Here is a 14619-nt window from a genome sequence, read left to right as displayed (position 1 = left end):
GACGGTTGACAGCAGTGACCAGTGTGAAGTGAAGTGTTGGTCAATCTGAAACTATCTAAGTGTCCTGGTCTTACCCCGTATCCCGGTTTTGGACTAATCTCCCCTACGTTTAAAATTATGATCATTAATGAAAAATATTTCAGTTTACATGTTTACTTGTATGTACTGCTTAAACCAAGTGTTTTGTAATCATTCAAACTCTCAAATTAAGATTCCGTGAGGCTACCAAATCTCTATACGCTAGACTAACCGAACCAAACCGCTTCATTTAGAGTAACGCGATACAAATATTAATATCTGCCGTCGGAATTTCTATCTCGAGTTTAGAATATGCGAGTCATGGTTAAGTTTAGCTGTATGATATCAGTATGTATATATACCTACACATCAATATTAAAGACTAGTTAATATTGAAGATCGACAATCAGTACAATACTGCGTTCATTGCGTGTTTTGTCATTGTAGTATTAGCTGGCGCTTTTTTAGTATTTTTCCTTATGGGTATAAAAATAAATCACGTATTCTTGATGATCACAAAACATGTACAAAAATGTATGGACAACAATAGCAGAAAAAAGCAGAATATTAAGGACGTGGACCTAACTCAAAATATATAATTTGTCGCCTTACTGCTATTTATAAGTAGGTAGGTATGTCTTGGACATTGGACATGCATGACCGCTATCACAGGGACTAATGTAAGTAAAAGTTTATAAAAGCAATTATATAAGCTCATTCTTATTTAAGGGCACCATCAGTGAGTTCTTAGAGAAGGTTACTTACCAAAATTATGAACGTTAACTAGGCCAGACCGGTGGTCAAAAGACGAATAGATGGGTTGTCGATCTCTATTTACTAAAGCCTGATTAGTGATTATAATAGCTGTATAAGTGTATATATACAGCAATATCATTTGCGACTGAAGCCATAGTTAGCTGCGGTTTTGATACATCAAACGAGGATTGATTTGCACTGTTCTCATTACTTGGTCAGTCTGGAGCTGGAGCCCGTTTGATTTGGATTTGCTTTGCTACTTGTCAAGATTTTGATTGTTTTAGGTTTAGATCTACAGGGTGACCAAAATATAAGTGCATTCCCGTTGCCAGGAAGGTTTTAGGATTATACTGAGCAACTTTTACTATGGGATCAACCCCGAAATCGCAAAAAAAAGAAATTTACCCTCCCAATATAAAATGGACCAGCCATAATGTATGAAACAGCCAAATTTTTTTTTCGCTATTTCGGGGTTGATCCCATAGTAAAAGTTGCTCAGTATAATACCAAAACCTCCCTGGCAACGGGAATGCACTTATTTTTTGGCGACCCTATATACTTAACGTTTCTGTGAAAACGTGTTACGTCTCAGTCTCCTGTAAAATGTTTTGTCAGACAAGTAAGTACATAGTGAGTTTTTTCTTATTTAATTAATTTATAATTCTAATTCTAATTTATTTAAGTAATACCACTGTATATATCTTGTTTGTAAATAAATGATTTTTACTCGTATTTCTAATTTAAAGTTATCTTTTTGATTTTTGACAATTTGTCTTCCATCAAACGTTATGCAAAATTAAAACTTAAAGAAACTGAGAATAAGGAAACAAGCCTCTAAAACACTGACAATAAGTTCGTGTAACTGTACGTAAACTTATATTTTTTAAACGTTGGCTTGTAAAGATGTTTGTGAACTCGACCGTACGGAGCATTACGTCAAAATGTACCTTTAACTTTCACAAAATATAAAAATGCTTTTAGGAAAATATCAGAAAACCTACAATTTCTTCTGAAAACATAGCAAGTTCGAAAGTTAAGTACTTACATTCGTGTAAGTAGCGAATAATAATAAAATTATCATAATTCAGGTTCAAATGAATGAAATGAAAAGGAAAATACAGAACCCTTATACTCGTAGGCTCACTTTGTTGTCCGTTCGTTTCTCTGTCTGTCTGTCACAAGTCAAATGACTCCTAAAGAAGATCATTTTTATTTTAAGAAATTTACGCTAACGCTATAATTTCATTAATAACCTCGCCACTACGCATACTCGTAAAGCTGGTCTAAACTTACGGCTTCCACTCCATTATACGGCGCACTTCGCCTTTTTATTTCAAACGATAACAATAAAATTTTCTCGCAATCATCACTTCAATAATCATGCTCGCCGGACTCATAAAGTTCGCATGAGGGTGATCTTTCCTAAATTAAAACGGTAAGAGCGCCGCTATTGCCGGTAGCCTGCCGTAACAATAAAAGGCCCTCTCCGGCCCAGATTGAGTCGTTTCGTTGGGTCATTATGCAAATTATGGGCAGGAATTTTAAATTTGCCTTTACACTTATTTGATTAGGGCACACAAATTGTTTCATCCTCCCAGTTTGCTTAGGCGACCTTTGAGCAAATCCACTGTTAGAGGATTATTTTGGTTTTACGAGCGCCGAGGTTTTTGCGTGTACCGCAGTCTTGTTACAGAACTGAATAAATTTACTTATTAAGCAGCTTTTGGACGAAAGATTACCAAAAAAGAATCTTCAGCAGACTAAAATGAATTTAACATGGGAAAAATAAAAGGTAAAAAACTGACGCAATTTTCCACACCCGTTGTCATAGTGAAAATCGGCCGGCACGCGCCACTAAACTATGCATTTGTTGTTCCCCGTGACAGCATCATCTATCATTCGAATCCTTCCATCCAATATTTATAGACGCACGTTAAAAGAACTAGCGGATCATCTAGATTGATTCCACCATCATACAGCATCCGTGGACTGCTGATCGGAAATTGTTTTAGTATATTCCCCATTTGTTAGATTGCGTTATCTGGATCATTGCCATTTAATTTCATCGCAAAAAACCTCTCGCCATCACTTGTTACAACGTGTACCGCAATAGTGACGTTCGACCATTCTTCTCTGTCACTGGCAGTTTGGACTTTGACTAACGATTAAACTAAACAGTTTTTATACGAAGCTCTAAATTAATCTTCTTTGTTATCTGAAGCAAAAGTATTTTGTAAAGCAAAAACTGGGAGTTTTTTAAAAGAAGCGTACCAGCAAAATCAATTTGTTTTACCTAGCTAAAAATCTTTCTAACCGAAAATTTCAAGTCCCCACTAATTCTAACGAAGCCAGTGTCCGATATTAGGTGCTCAAAATCAATTACCTGTCCGCTGATTGGACAATTTGTCGTCGACTAATCCCAGTAGGGCGATCAATATTAGCTTAATGACCTCATCAGGTGAACGGTAAACGGTTTAATCGAGGCTATTGAGAAATGTTGGCTCAAGCACGGGTTTACATTTTTTAGCTCACTCGAGTGAAGGGTATCGATTCAGTTGACTTGAAGCATGATTAATGTGACATTTATTGCTTGTAATATGACGTTGAGGTTTCAAAAATCTTTTTTTTACTAAATACTCCTTAAATTTGCCATCCGGCAACGTCAAAATAATGTGGTGTATTTAGGTTTTTTTTACCTTAAATCTATTAGAGTGCGTCTAACCACTCTAACTTAACTTTGCAATGATTTGAACAGAACTAGGTGAAGGAGTGTCTTCATAAACATCATATTGCGATAGAAATTTGACATTATTGATGACATTGCCACACTTGTGTCATTGTAAATGTCATGTAGGTTTAGCTTGGTCCGACTCTGTTTATTTTTCTTTCTCTTTAGTTTTAGTGGATCCGTAAAATGATTGTGGTAACTCGATGGGTCCAGTAATCGTCAAAACAGTTTCATAACAGTATACTAGTGTGAAATATTAACAGTATGTTTAAGTATCAATTTTTTACTAAACAATGATGATCCAACTCTCTCAATATATAAAATTATTTTTTATTGAATAAAGAATACCTTCAAATTTTGCGCAAAAAGAGCTATCGAAAAATTGCCAAGGGCATTAACTATTTATAACCTTCTAGGCCTGTCCATGTCATGTAACCGAATTTATATAGCTGTGGGAATCTGCAATGCGGGAGGTACCGTTCAAGGTCGACATCTAGTCGAGACGTGGGCGTAGGTGGCGTAAATATTCGTACAATAACCAAGACAACGTAATGGAATCTCAACACAAACGAGATCCGCTTGATGGGATCGTAAAACTTGTAACGAAGTGATAACATTGAAGTATGATGTGCAGAACTGTAGAAATAGAAATGATATTACTGTCCTTGGTGGTCCTTGCTTTTAGTCGGTATTTTAAAAGTCACACGAACGTAGATGCCACCATTTTGTATTTCTAATTTATTTGTATTACAATTTCTAGCAACAAAAACTAATACAAAACATAGAAATATGTTACATGAATATTCATGACTTTCATGTTATTTCAAAATATCTTTATAAACTGAGAGCGTAACTTCGATTGTATGGGAGCGGGGTTTTGGCATCTGTAGTTAATTTCATCTAAATAAGAAGTTGAGACATCTGTAGTTAATTTCATCTAAATAAGAAGAGAACGCTTTATAGAAATATCTTGTTTACCATTATTTCCTTAAACATTACTCTGCCTCTTAATGATTGCCCGTTGAATTTATTTCAGTTATAAATACAATTTAAACAAGGTATTTACCAAGTATTTAATTTAGCTAGTTTTATTTTTGTATCATCAAAATGGTTTTTGATGGTGATTGTCAGTAATTTAAGTAATTGTTACGTTATCATATAAAATCTAATATCGCAGCGATCCAATGTAGCTTGCAGACGTAGACACTCTTTAAATAGACGTCGAAATATCACCACACTCGAGAAGCTAAAATTCATATTCAACTACCGATCCTAAAAGGCACCAAAAGGTTTCCTGAAAATTTGCAAAGCGCGCACAGCTCGGTCCTAAAAACGATACGGTATAACAAAAGTCATGAAGTTCTTTCTGAATCCTTTTTATTCGTTCGGAAATAGGGACAGAAGTGTTTCGAAAGCTGTTCGAATCGGCGTTGGAGGTATACTTTGAGTCTATACTTTGTGCAAACGAGCATTTGATAGGGGCGTGTAGTGGTGTAGATTCATCCTGGATGCGCGTCTGTTTCTGTAAAATTTCTCATGAAACTGTAAAACAATTTAAGGATTTTTTAAGTATATTTATAGGAGTTGTCATCGCTAATTCAATTACCTGTCACTATTATTAATGAAATAGAGTCAAACCAAGATAATTCTGGCATTTGAATGACAAAATGTTTATAATTACTGTCCCTCACTGCTCTATTCAATAAATATCCTAAACATTAAGTATTCTTTTGTCTTATGTTTATGTTTTTAGTTTCTGTAACACAGGTTGCTTATTCTAGTGTTTTTTTTTTTCGATATACCCTTATATTGATGGTACTATTATTACTGTTATTAGGTATCAAATCCACGTATGTATTTTAATAATTAACTAAATTATAAATCATAGTTAAAAACTTAGATACTAATAAATAAGTCTTATTGTATGACAATTAGTCAGGTTTATTATCTAAAAAAACGAAACTTCTAGTTTCTCTAGTTCCACGTGCAATGCCAGAAGTTAGCGGTAACTGTCAGCCAGGGTAAGGATTAGTTATATCAGTTGCCTCGATTATATCCTTTATGATAAAATACTCGAGCCCCATCCAGGGGCTTGCAATCGAGTGATAAACGCGAGCCATAGCAAAATTATACATTTTTATTATTATTTATTAACACAAAATATTTATATACATTCAAAGAATTATGACACCGAGCAAAGCCCCCTGAGGCTTAACTGCCGCTGTAATCGCTCTTATTTACTCTTAATATTATATTAAACTATGGAGTATTTCATTTCACGAAGTCGGCAATCATGTTTCTTATTATGAGGTGTTGGAGTCTAGATTCCGCAAGTACCCCGTCTTCGTGATATGGGATATTCCTATATAGTATAAGTGTGACGTATACATATAATTTACTTAACATAAACGTTGCCTTTGCGAATGTTACTCAAGGACTTTATTGAAACTAGATCTCTAAAGGAATATGAATTCATATTCAAGCTTCCAATGTATAAAACAACGCTGCAAATTGACATTAGTACCTAATTTGAAATCCGTTGATGGTTTTACATTCCGCATTGAAATCCTAGCCTCATTTTTTGCCATCCATTTACACCCTTTTTTCGACTGAAATATAAATCGACCTAAAACCAGTGGCAGCGTTAAAAACAAGACTGCAAAGTCGTTATACACTTGAACACAGGGGAAAATTACCCAATCTCATCCCGACGGCAAAATTCACTCCCATTTTTCCACTAAAGATAAAAATTCCACCGTTCACAGCTAAACGGTTGCTCTCGAATGAAAGACTCCTTTAGAAACGTACATATAAGACGTAGCTATCTATGCTGCACAGAATTGTATGCGAAATCTCTCGTGAAATTGACGCCCCGTCTCATGTCTATTCTTCTCATTCCTCTGGCGTCTCATAGAGCGACGAAACGGCGGGGAATTGAAATTTTTAAAACCTGCCTTGTTTGATGATCGATATCATTTTGGGGTGCAAACTGTTATTGCAGCTTGCGGCGGTGATAGAATATTACGTCGAGGAATAGTAGAATATTGCGTATTGGAGCTGGAAAGATAATCTAATATGAAATATTGAACGTGTCATTGAGTATTTTAAAACTATGAAAATGGAAAGCTAACATATTTTGATATCATAAATGAAACAGATCGTAAAACAAATATTATGTTACAAAGCAATACGATATTATTTTAAAAATTCGTTAGTACGGAGCAATTTTTATTTATATACTTTGTAAATATTGGTCATTGTTTTTCGTTTAAAAGAGGCTTATTTTGATGATGTAAGTATTTTATTGGATCAGAAATACCTACTAACTTTAAGCTAAGTTTCACTCACGTATTTATACAGCATAGTCACTCGCGCGACATGTGAGTGCTTGAAAATGGAGACCTAGGCTCTCCAAAAAATGTTGCGCAAGTGAAGTGACTAAAAATACATGAGTGAAACCGTAAATTAGCTTAAAGTTAGTAAGTATGTCTCACGATAGTTTAAATTGTATCACAAATAATATATCAATTTCACTATAATGTAAGTAATATTAATATAAATGTGAGCCAAATTAAATAGTGTCCGAGTGAAACCAATTTTATTGCCAAAACAGAAACTTTACGTTTGGTTTTGATCTAGTTTTGGCAGAAACCGAACCTTCAGCCGGAACATGATTTTTATGCCGAAACTTGCCTACCCCTAAACACTACCGAAAATATAGGTACTTACCTACAGTTACGGTGCGGCAGGTTTCGCAGTTTATTGGCCGAAACCGAACCTTCGCCGAAACATGATTTTTATGCCAAAACCTGAAACTGAAACTTTGGCCGGACACTAAAATTACTTTATTGAATATTTTGCATTTCGAGAAGTTTGGGCCGTGATTGTTACCCTGTTGGCCTCTGGCCGCGAAGACGCAAAGTCTTGGTCACTTTTTTTAGTACTTATATGACATCTACTCCAGTCATAACTAATATCATCGGAACGAAACTCCATTCAATCACCTCCAAGCAACATTGCAACTTTTGTGGAGTTCGATATTTTATTTTTCTTAAGTCCCACTTCATATTGAGCGAAGAAAACAGAACTGGAACTGCAAATCACAATAACTTTCTCCCGACAACCGAACAGCGTACGGAAAACTAATAATTCAAGTGGGTCGCTTCGAAAGCGCAAATTGTACGAGACAAAGACGAGGGAATAAATTGGTATATTTTTATTCCCGGTACGTGTGACGATCGGGTGTCGTTTGAGTAATGTGTTATATGGATCATTGGCAATTGTATTTGGTGATCTGGAGTCTAGTTTGAGAGCTGATGGCGAGTTGTACATGTGACTCTGTGAGAAGGACATTACAAGGACGACTCACTCTCGAACAGTCAAAATCTGGGCCGATGCGTCCGACACTTTCTTTGGTTTCTAGAGAAAGCATCACGGATTACCTGTCACAAAAAACGAAGTGTCTGACGCTTCGGCCCAGACGCGGCCTGTTCTAGTGTGAGTTATCCTTAATTTTAGGAGGCGTCTCGCTTGCACCCATACGAGAACGATGCACTGCGAATTGTACCAATATGTGATGATCTGCAGGCCTAGTATGGATCGCTTTATCTACGTGATAAAATAATGTTACTTTTTCACACTGCGGGATAGAATGTGACGTACACCGTTTTATCACGCTGTCACGTAGACAAGAATAACAGTCATATCCGTACAGAGTTTGAATAGGCCTCCAAAAATATACCTATACCCGAGACCTCTTTACAGGTGGACGAACACTCGGACACTTCGGACGGTGATATATAGTTGTGGTTTTGAGTATAAAGTGCAAGCTTGGGTTGTGCATCAAGAATGTTTGGTACGTATTCAGTTTTTTGAAAAATAAAAATATTTGATCTAAATTCCATTATCCTCTAACGTATTCATGTATATGCGTAAAAGGCAAATTGAGATTAATATCAAATCAAATATAAATGCACTTCGCTTATAAGTTTGCTATCATCTCTATTTAGTGTTGATTCCGGCAGGTAGGTATGTAGTAGTTGGTAGTTAGAGTAACCATACCAATATGAAAGGGTACATGTATGTAAGGGTAAATAATTTAGTAGGTATAATATGCTAATTTATTTCAAGATCTCACATCACCCGCTCGCACCTATAACTCGACGAGCCTCGAGATGAATCGCCGAGCGGTGGGCCCCGAACGCCGGCAAATTACTCCGATCAATTTCGGCACGGAGCCCAAGGGATTTGCAACCGTCGATGCAATCTTCGACTTGTCATTGTCATGACTCGGACAAGGGAGGAGCGGACAAAGGCGAGCTTTCCTTTTTCGTCCAATTGCCTCGATATGATGAACGGCATAGATATGCCCTGTGTGCAGTTGATTACAATGGTTCGGGTTAAATTTTGGAACGAATTTCAAATTGTCTTTGAAGCTTGAATTTGAAATATAATTCTGGTGACGTCAATTACACATTGATTAGTGTTTATTGCGAGTTCATACATTTGCTACTTGTATTTTGTGGCAAATATATGAATTTGTAATATAATCAATGTGTAAACAGACCTGAATGTAAAGGCCAGCCATATTAATCCCGCAGCCACATTTACCCGTAGGTATTCACCTTACATTAAACATTTTCTTAAGATTCTGACACGCACAATACTGCACACGCATAACTGTTTTTCTACGGCTTGTTTTAGATTTTTTTTTATTATTTCTTTGTACAGATGTGAAAAGAAAATAATAAAAAATGTGTCATAAGCAGGGAAAAACTAAGGTTTCTCTTGTAAAGTTTCCCTAAAAAGCAGGTACATTTGATTCAATTGCAAAATCAACTCATGAAATTTTCATGTCCCAACATACTGCCTAAGTTGCGTATACCCTTAGAATCGGCAATGCACGATAAATCAAAAGTTGCCGGTAAATTTTCGAATTTGAAACCTAACTGCAGCGCCGCTCCGCGTTTCGAATAAAAATCGACCGCATTCTAATAAATTTCTAAATCGACATAAGTTGTTTCGTATTCTGGTCGGCGCTAGGGAATCGCGTACACAATAAGATCATGTTACAAAGGAGGATGGTTTGCATATCTACGGAGATCGCTGGAGCCGTGCTTGTGGACGTTTTGCGCTTGCCGCGTCGTCGGTGCAGTTTTTTCCTTCTGCTCCTTTGGGACAAGGCGGCAGTGCGAGCGAGCCGCTTGTAAATTCTACTTTTTGGAGTTTCTGTTTTATGCTTTGAGTCACTATGACTGATGAATAATAAGTAAGAGATAAAGTACAATCACTGGATAGGTATAGATATTTCAATTGAGTTGAAACTATAAGGGTGTGCATGCACGTATGAAGTTTCGCTTTGTTTTGAATGATGATTTAATTAAATTCCATTCAAATAATACAGATAATGTTTGTTGAAGTCGAGGACTGCCATTATTTATTTATGCAATGATTTAATATCGTATCTTCTTCTATCAATTTCTAGTGGCCACTTTATTTTAAACAAAATTTAAATCAGCCCAACTCGCACGTACAGTGCAGTACTTCTAAATGAATGAGCGAATAAGAACAAAATGCCTTCATTTAGATATCATTTTTATGTCAAAATGTACCTAAGTATGGATTGGCTTCCTGTTTATGTGAATGACCTTTTTCTCACCATAAACCACTTGGTAAACATTATCACGAATTTCATTACAATGTACGTAGTTGAGCCTGTATTTTAATTTTTAGTTAAAATAAAACGTAAAGTCCGCTTGAAGAAGCGTCCCCGGCAAGCAGTAAACGCTCTCATAGCGACACTGTACGCCAAAGTTGTTCCATAAAAGCTCTTTTGCCTCTCCACCTTTCCTTTGGCATTTTGTAGACGGTATTTTTTTCTTCAAAAATCTTTTTACGCTGCTTATTTTGCTTAATGTAGTTGGTTTATTTACTTACAATGTTCTCGTGTAGGTAATTTCATTGTGCTTCGTGATTTAAGTTTATATTTTATATCAATAATCTGTGGAAACACTTGGTATTTTTACTTTATATTTTTTCATTTTCTATCCTGGTTATAAAATAACCTATTCAACAAAATCTCATTAATGTGATTGTCGTCTGTTATTTTAAAGTTGTTTTCAACATGGTGTTTATTTACATTGTCTCTTTCTTTGCGTTTGTTATGTGTGTCTAGTAAAAGTGTTTAATGTAGGTAAATAATATTGATCGTGGCTCATGCCCTCCTCTGGTTCCCAATGGAATATATCCTTAAGTGTTCAACTAGCTATTTCATTTTCTTGGATCTCTTATCTACTTGTATTTAACTAAGCTTTTTATGCACTCTTACTTTATTTGCCGCTCAAATTTAAACTACTTAAAAATCACAACTCACACAATCGAGGGTATTGTGAAGCTAGAAGGAGCCGATGATTGAATAAAGGAAACAGCGCAGTCAGCGCGTAGTAACAAAAGCATGAGAACGAGGACAAATGTTTGCCCCGCGTGTCTCCTGACTTGCATTTCTGTATGAAAGGACTGTTATACATTTTGTACAATTTTGTCTTGAAACTTGCGAACTTTAGCTTGATGAGTCTTTGACTAATTTATGGATTATATTATTGGTTGATTCAAAACTTGTAACTTAGGTACTTGAATCTGAGGCCAATTTTACGTTCAAATTGACATAAAAATGATATCAAAATGATTTCATTAATGTCTGCATTTCGCTCGTATTATCGTATTGTTGTATTGTGTGTTGTGAGTTGAGTCGTTCGCTGCACAATACCCTTGGGGTCATTTATAAGCTCTCTTCAGACTTTTATTGTTATTCTAGTTCTTTGTATAAACAGTCAATAGTAACATACATAATAATATACTTTCTAACACTATTTAAATGAATCCGACACATCACCCCCAAATTCTACAATACTTTATATCAGCTCGATCTTATCAACGGAAACAAAACCATAAAGAGTCTGCTACCCGAAAAACCTTATTCAAATGAGACAGCTAAACACAGACAGGTAAACTGGATCCCAAAACAGCTTTCATCACTACAACATATACGGACATACGTCATTTTTGTGTTAGGATGTGGAATGGTATCGCGGTTTTTCGGCCGGCCGAATGCCAAGCAGAGTTGACCGGTATAATTTAGGGGGACATTAGAAGTTTCATGTCGCTGTCCGTGATTAGTTTTCGTGTACATACGGGTATTCGTCGCTGTTGATTGATCGTGAGCCTTATTACAAATACATTAAGGTTTACCGATGGTCAGTAAAGAGCTGTATGAATAAACGGATGCGATGCTGCCTTGATACTTCAACGCGAATGGAAGTTAATGAGTTTTGTAAATTAGATTTTAAAAGCGGTACGTTGCATGCTAAATGTTGAAATCTTTGAGGTTACATGTTGTGTTGAATGTTTTTATTTTCAGCATGAAGAATGTTGTCAATTGATAGTCTTTGTGTTCCTTAACCCGGAGGAAATATAACAGCTTGTATTTTCTAGTCGTATATTTCATATTTTATACAAATATACATATTTATAGGTAGGTACGGTATTTTCCAGGGTTCCCCTCTTCTGGCATAATATTGCTTGTCAGAAATACACTTCGCATAACATGTATCGCAGAAACACTTTTAGTAGAATGATAATTAGGCATACATGTTACTTTGCATTATTATTACTAAGCATACAATACATTTTGCAGCATATTATTTAGCAGAAGATTACTTTTGCATACTTTGGTTTAGCATAATTTTATGTACCATAATCATCCTGCAGCATACTTTCATTATGGCATAATGTTTTTCTACTTGCAGAAAAGTGGATTACGTTAAGTAAGAACTGTGACCCCCAAACAAAATTGAACCTGTGCCAGAAAAGATTATGTTAGGTGTTAGGTTGTAACTGCGGCCTCCTGTATAAAACGAACGGCTCCCAGAAAAGTGGGTAAGGTTAGGTTAGAACTGCGACCTCATACCAAACGAACGGCCACCAGAAAAGTGGGTTAGGTTAGGTTAGAACTGCGACCTCATACAAAACGAACGGCCACCAGAAAAGTGGGTTAGGTTAGGTTAGTGCTGGGACCTACTATAAAAATGAACAACTGCCAGAAGAATTGATTAGGTTAGAGCATAATATTGATATACGTACTGGCTATTATAAATATTTTTTTTTATAAAAAAATATTTTATTACCCGACAGACTTTATACTGATTCTTTTACCATATACACATACACTAAAAACACTTTAAAAACTAGTAAACAGCAATTCCATCATAACTCTGTCCGTCGGTATGTTACCACTAAAGAGAATAAATTGAAAGTCCTGAAATTACATAAAAACAATTTCTCAAAGTACAAAATTATTATTAATTTAAATCATTAATTTCTCAAATTAGGTAGGTATATTAAAACGTTCATAATAATAACTAAGCTAATTTTAAATTAGCACCTAGCCTTCAACAAGCCGATTTTTGTGTAATCGTTTCGGTTATTTAGAATTGATTCAATGCGTTGCATTTTATCTAAGACTCCTTTTTTTCGCCGGCGGCGGGACACCAATGCTCAACGTTATGCTACCTTAATATTATGCAATACATTTATGTGCGAAATTAATACTCGTTTTAAAGACTATTATGATCATCAACAGTATGCCAAAATATGGTTCTGGATTTTAAAACTCTGCGAAATTATTGTATGCTAAATGATATATGGGAAAGGTAATTCTGCCAAACGACATTTCTGCCAAGTAACATTATGCCATACAAAAATATGTCAAAAATCTTTCTGCAACACATTAGTAAACCTATTTTCCAGCTTAATAAATAGAGTGAGTAAATATTTTGTATTTAAGACCTCAGTTCTACTCGCTCTAATTTCTTCGTAGTATAATATCTAGCAACAGAAACTAGTACCCTACATAGATATTAATATTATGTTGCTTTTACATGTAAAAAGAAGTTTATTTAAAAATAATACAGTATAATGAGTGTCGTTTTAAAATAAGTGAATCTTCGAACGTTTGGCGGCGGCTAGATTCGTGTGAATCTTAAGTTTCGTTTTCTATAAACGATCGTCACTTGACTAGCCCCTCCGTATAGACAACTATTGCTAATCGTGTATCGAGCGAAGCCATTAATAATTCAAACACTAATTCATCCGACCTCACTGTAATTTATTTCTGTCTAGTGCAATGGAAGCATTTCTGTAATTCTTGATAAGTACATTTTGGGCTTGTAGTATAAGAGATTGATGAAAATAAAAAGAAGGATTTTTTTGAGGTTTTGCAAATTATTACGTCGGTGGTAGGCCAAGAAAAAAATGGATAAATTACGAACTAAAATCTCAGACGTACAAGTGGTTAAGATATTACAACAAAACCAAATTCAACCATTCCTTGAAATATTTTAAATACGAGTACCTATTAGTTGAGCCCTTCAATGCTCATAAATACAAAATATACATATAGATTTTTTTAAACCCAAAACCACATTTCCATCTCACTCATCCCAGTTACCATGTTTAAAATGTACGCTTCACTATACCTAAATGTACCTTTATTTAAAAATTTAACATACTCCATTCGAAATTCAGTTGACGGTACACAAACGTAGCACGGCCATTTAGTTCGATCCACACCCAATATGGGATCTTTTGTGCGCTAAATTCACAGCAAACAGAACACTTGGGAACCCACTCGAAGGGAGCCTTTCGTGCTGCCAAAGTGTTTCCACTTCTTATAAAATTATGCGAAATTGTCAGTGAATGTGTGATGAATATTTTGCTTTTGAGCATAGAGTAGTAACTTGTTTATTAACGGACTTTTCAATTCGTCGGGAAGGAGACCGTTTGCAATTTGTCAGGATTTATGATATACGCTTAAATAAGTATGATCTCTGAGACTTCTCCTTCCCGACGACTTCTTCCTCGCGTTATCCCGACATTTTGCTACGGCTCATGTGAGCCTGGTGTCCGTTTCACAACTAATCCCAAGACTACATAACCGAATTCAGCCCACGACTTCGTCTGCGTGGAATAATTATGATGATTGATAAAATAAATACCCTATTTCTTTTCCCGAGCCTCAAACATTACACCATACCCATAACATACCATACCATACCATACCA

At 35.7% G+C, this 14619-nt stretch overlaps 1 protein-coding gene across 8 annotated transcripts in view; it reads left to right on the top strand.

Moving 5' to 3' along the window:
- LOC134794278 (CUGBP Elav-like family member 4) overlaps positions 1-14619 on the top strand; it is an 883344-nt gene that overhangs the window by 262608 nt on the left and 606117 nt on the right. The gene's annotated exons all lie outside the window — the stretch shown is intronic.

This window comes from Cydia splendana, chromosome 1, assembly GCF_910591565.1.
Source record: "Cydia splendana chromosome 1, ilCydSple1.2, whole genome shotgun sequence".
NCBI classification, from domain to species: domain Eukaryota; kingdom Metazoa; phylum Arthropoda; class Insecta; order Lepidoptera; family Tortricidae; genus Cydia; species Cydia splendana.
The sequence above is the reverse complement of the archived record's forward strand: the minus strand, read 5'-3'. Positions and strand labels throughout refer to the sequence as shown.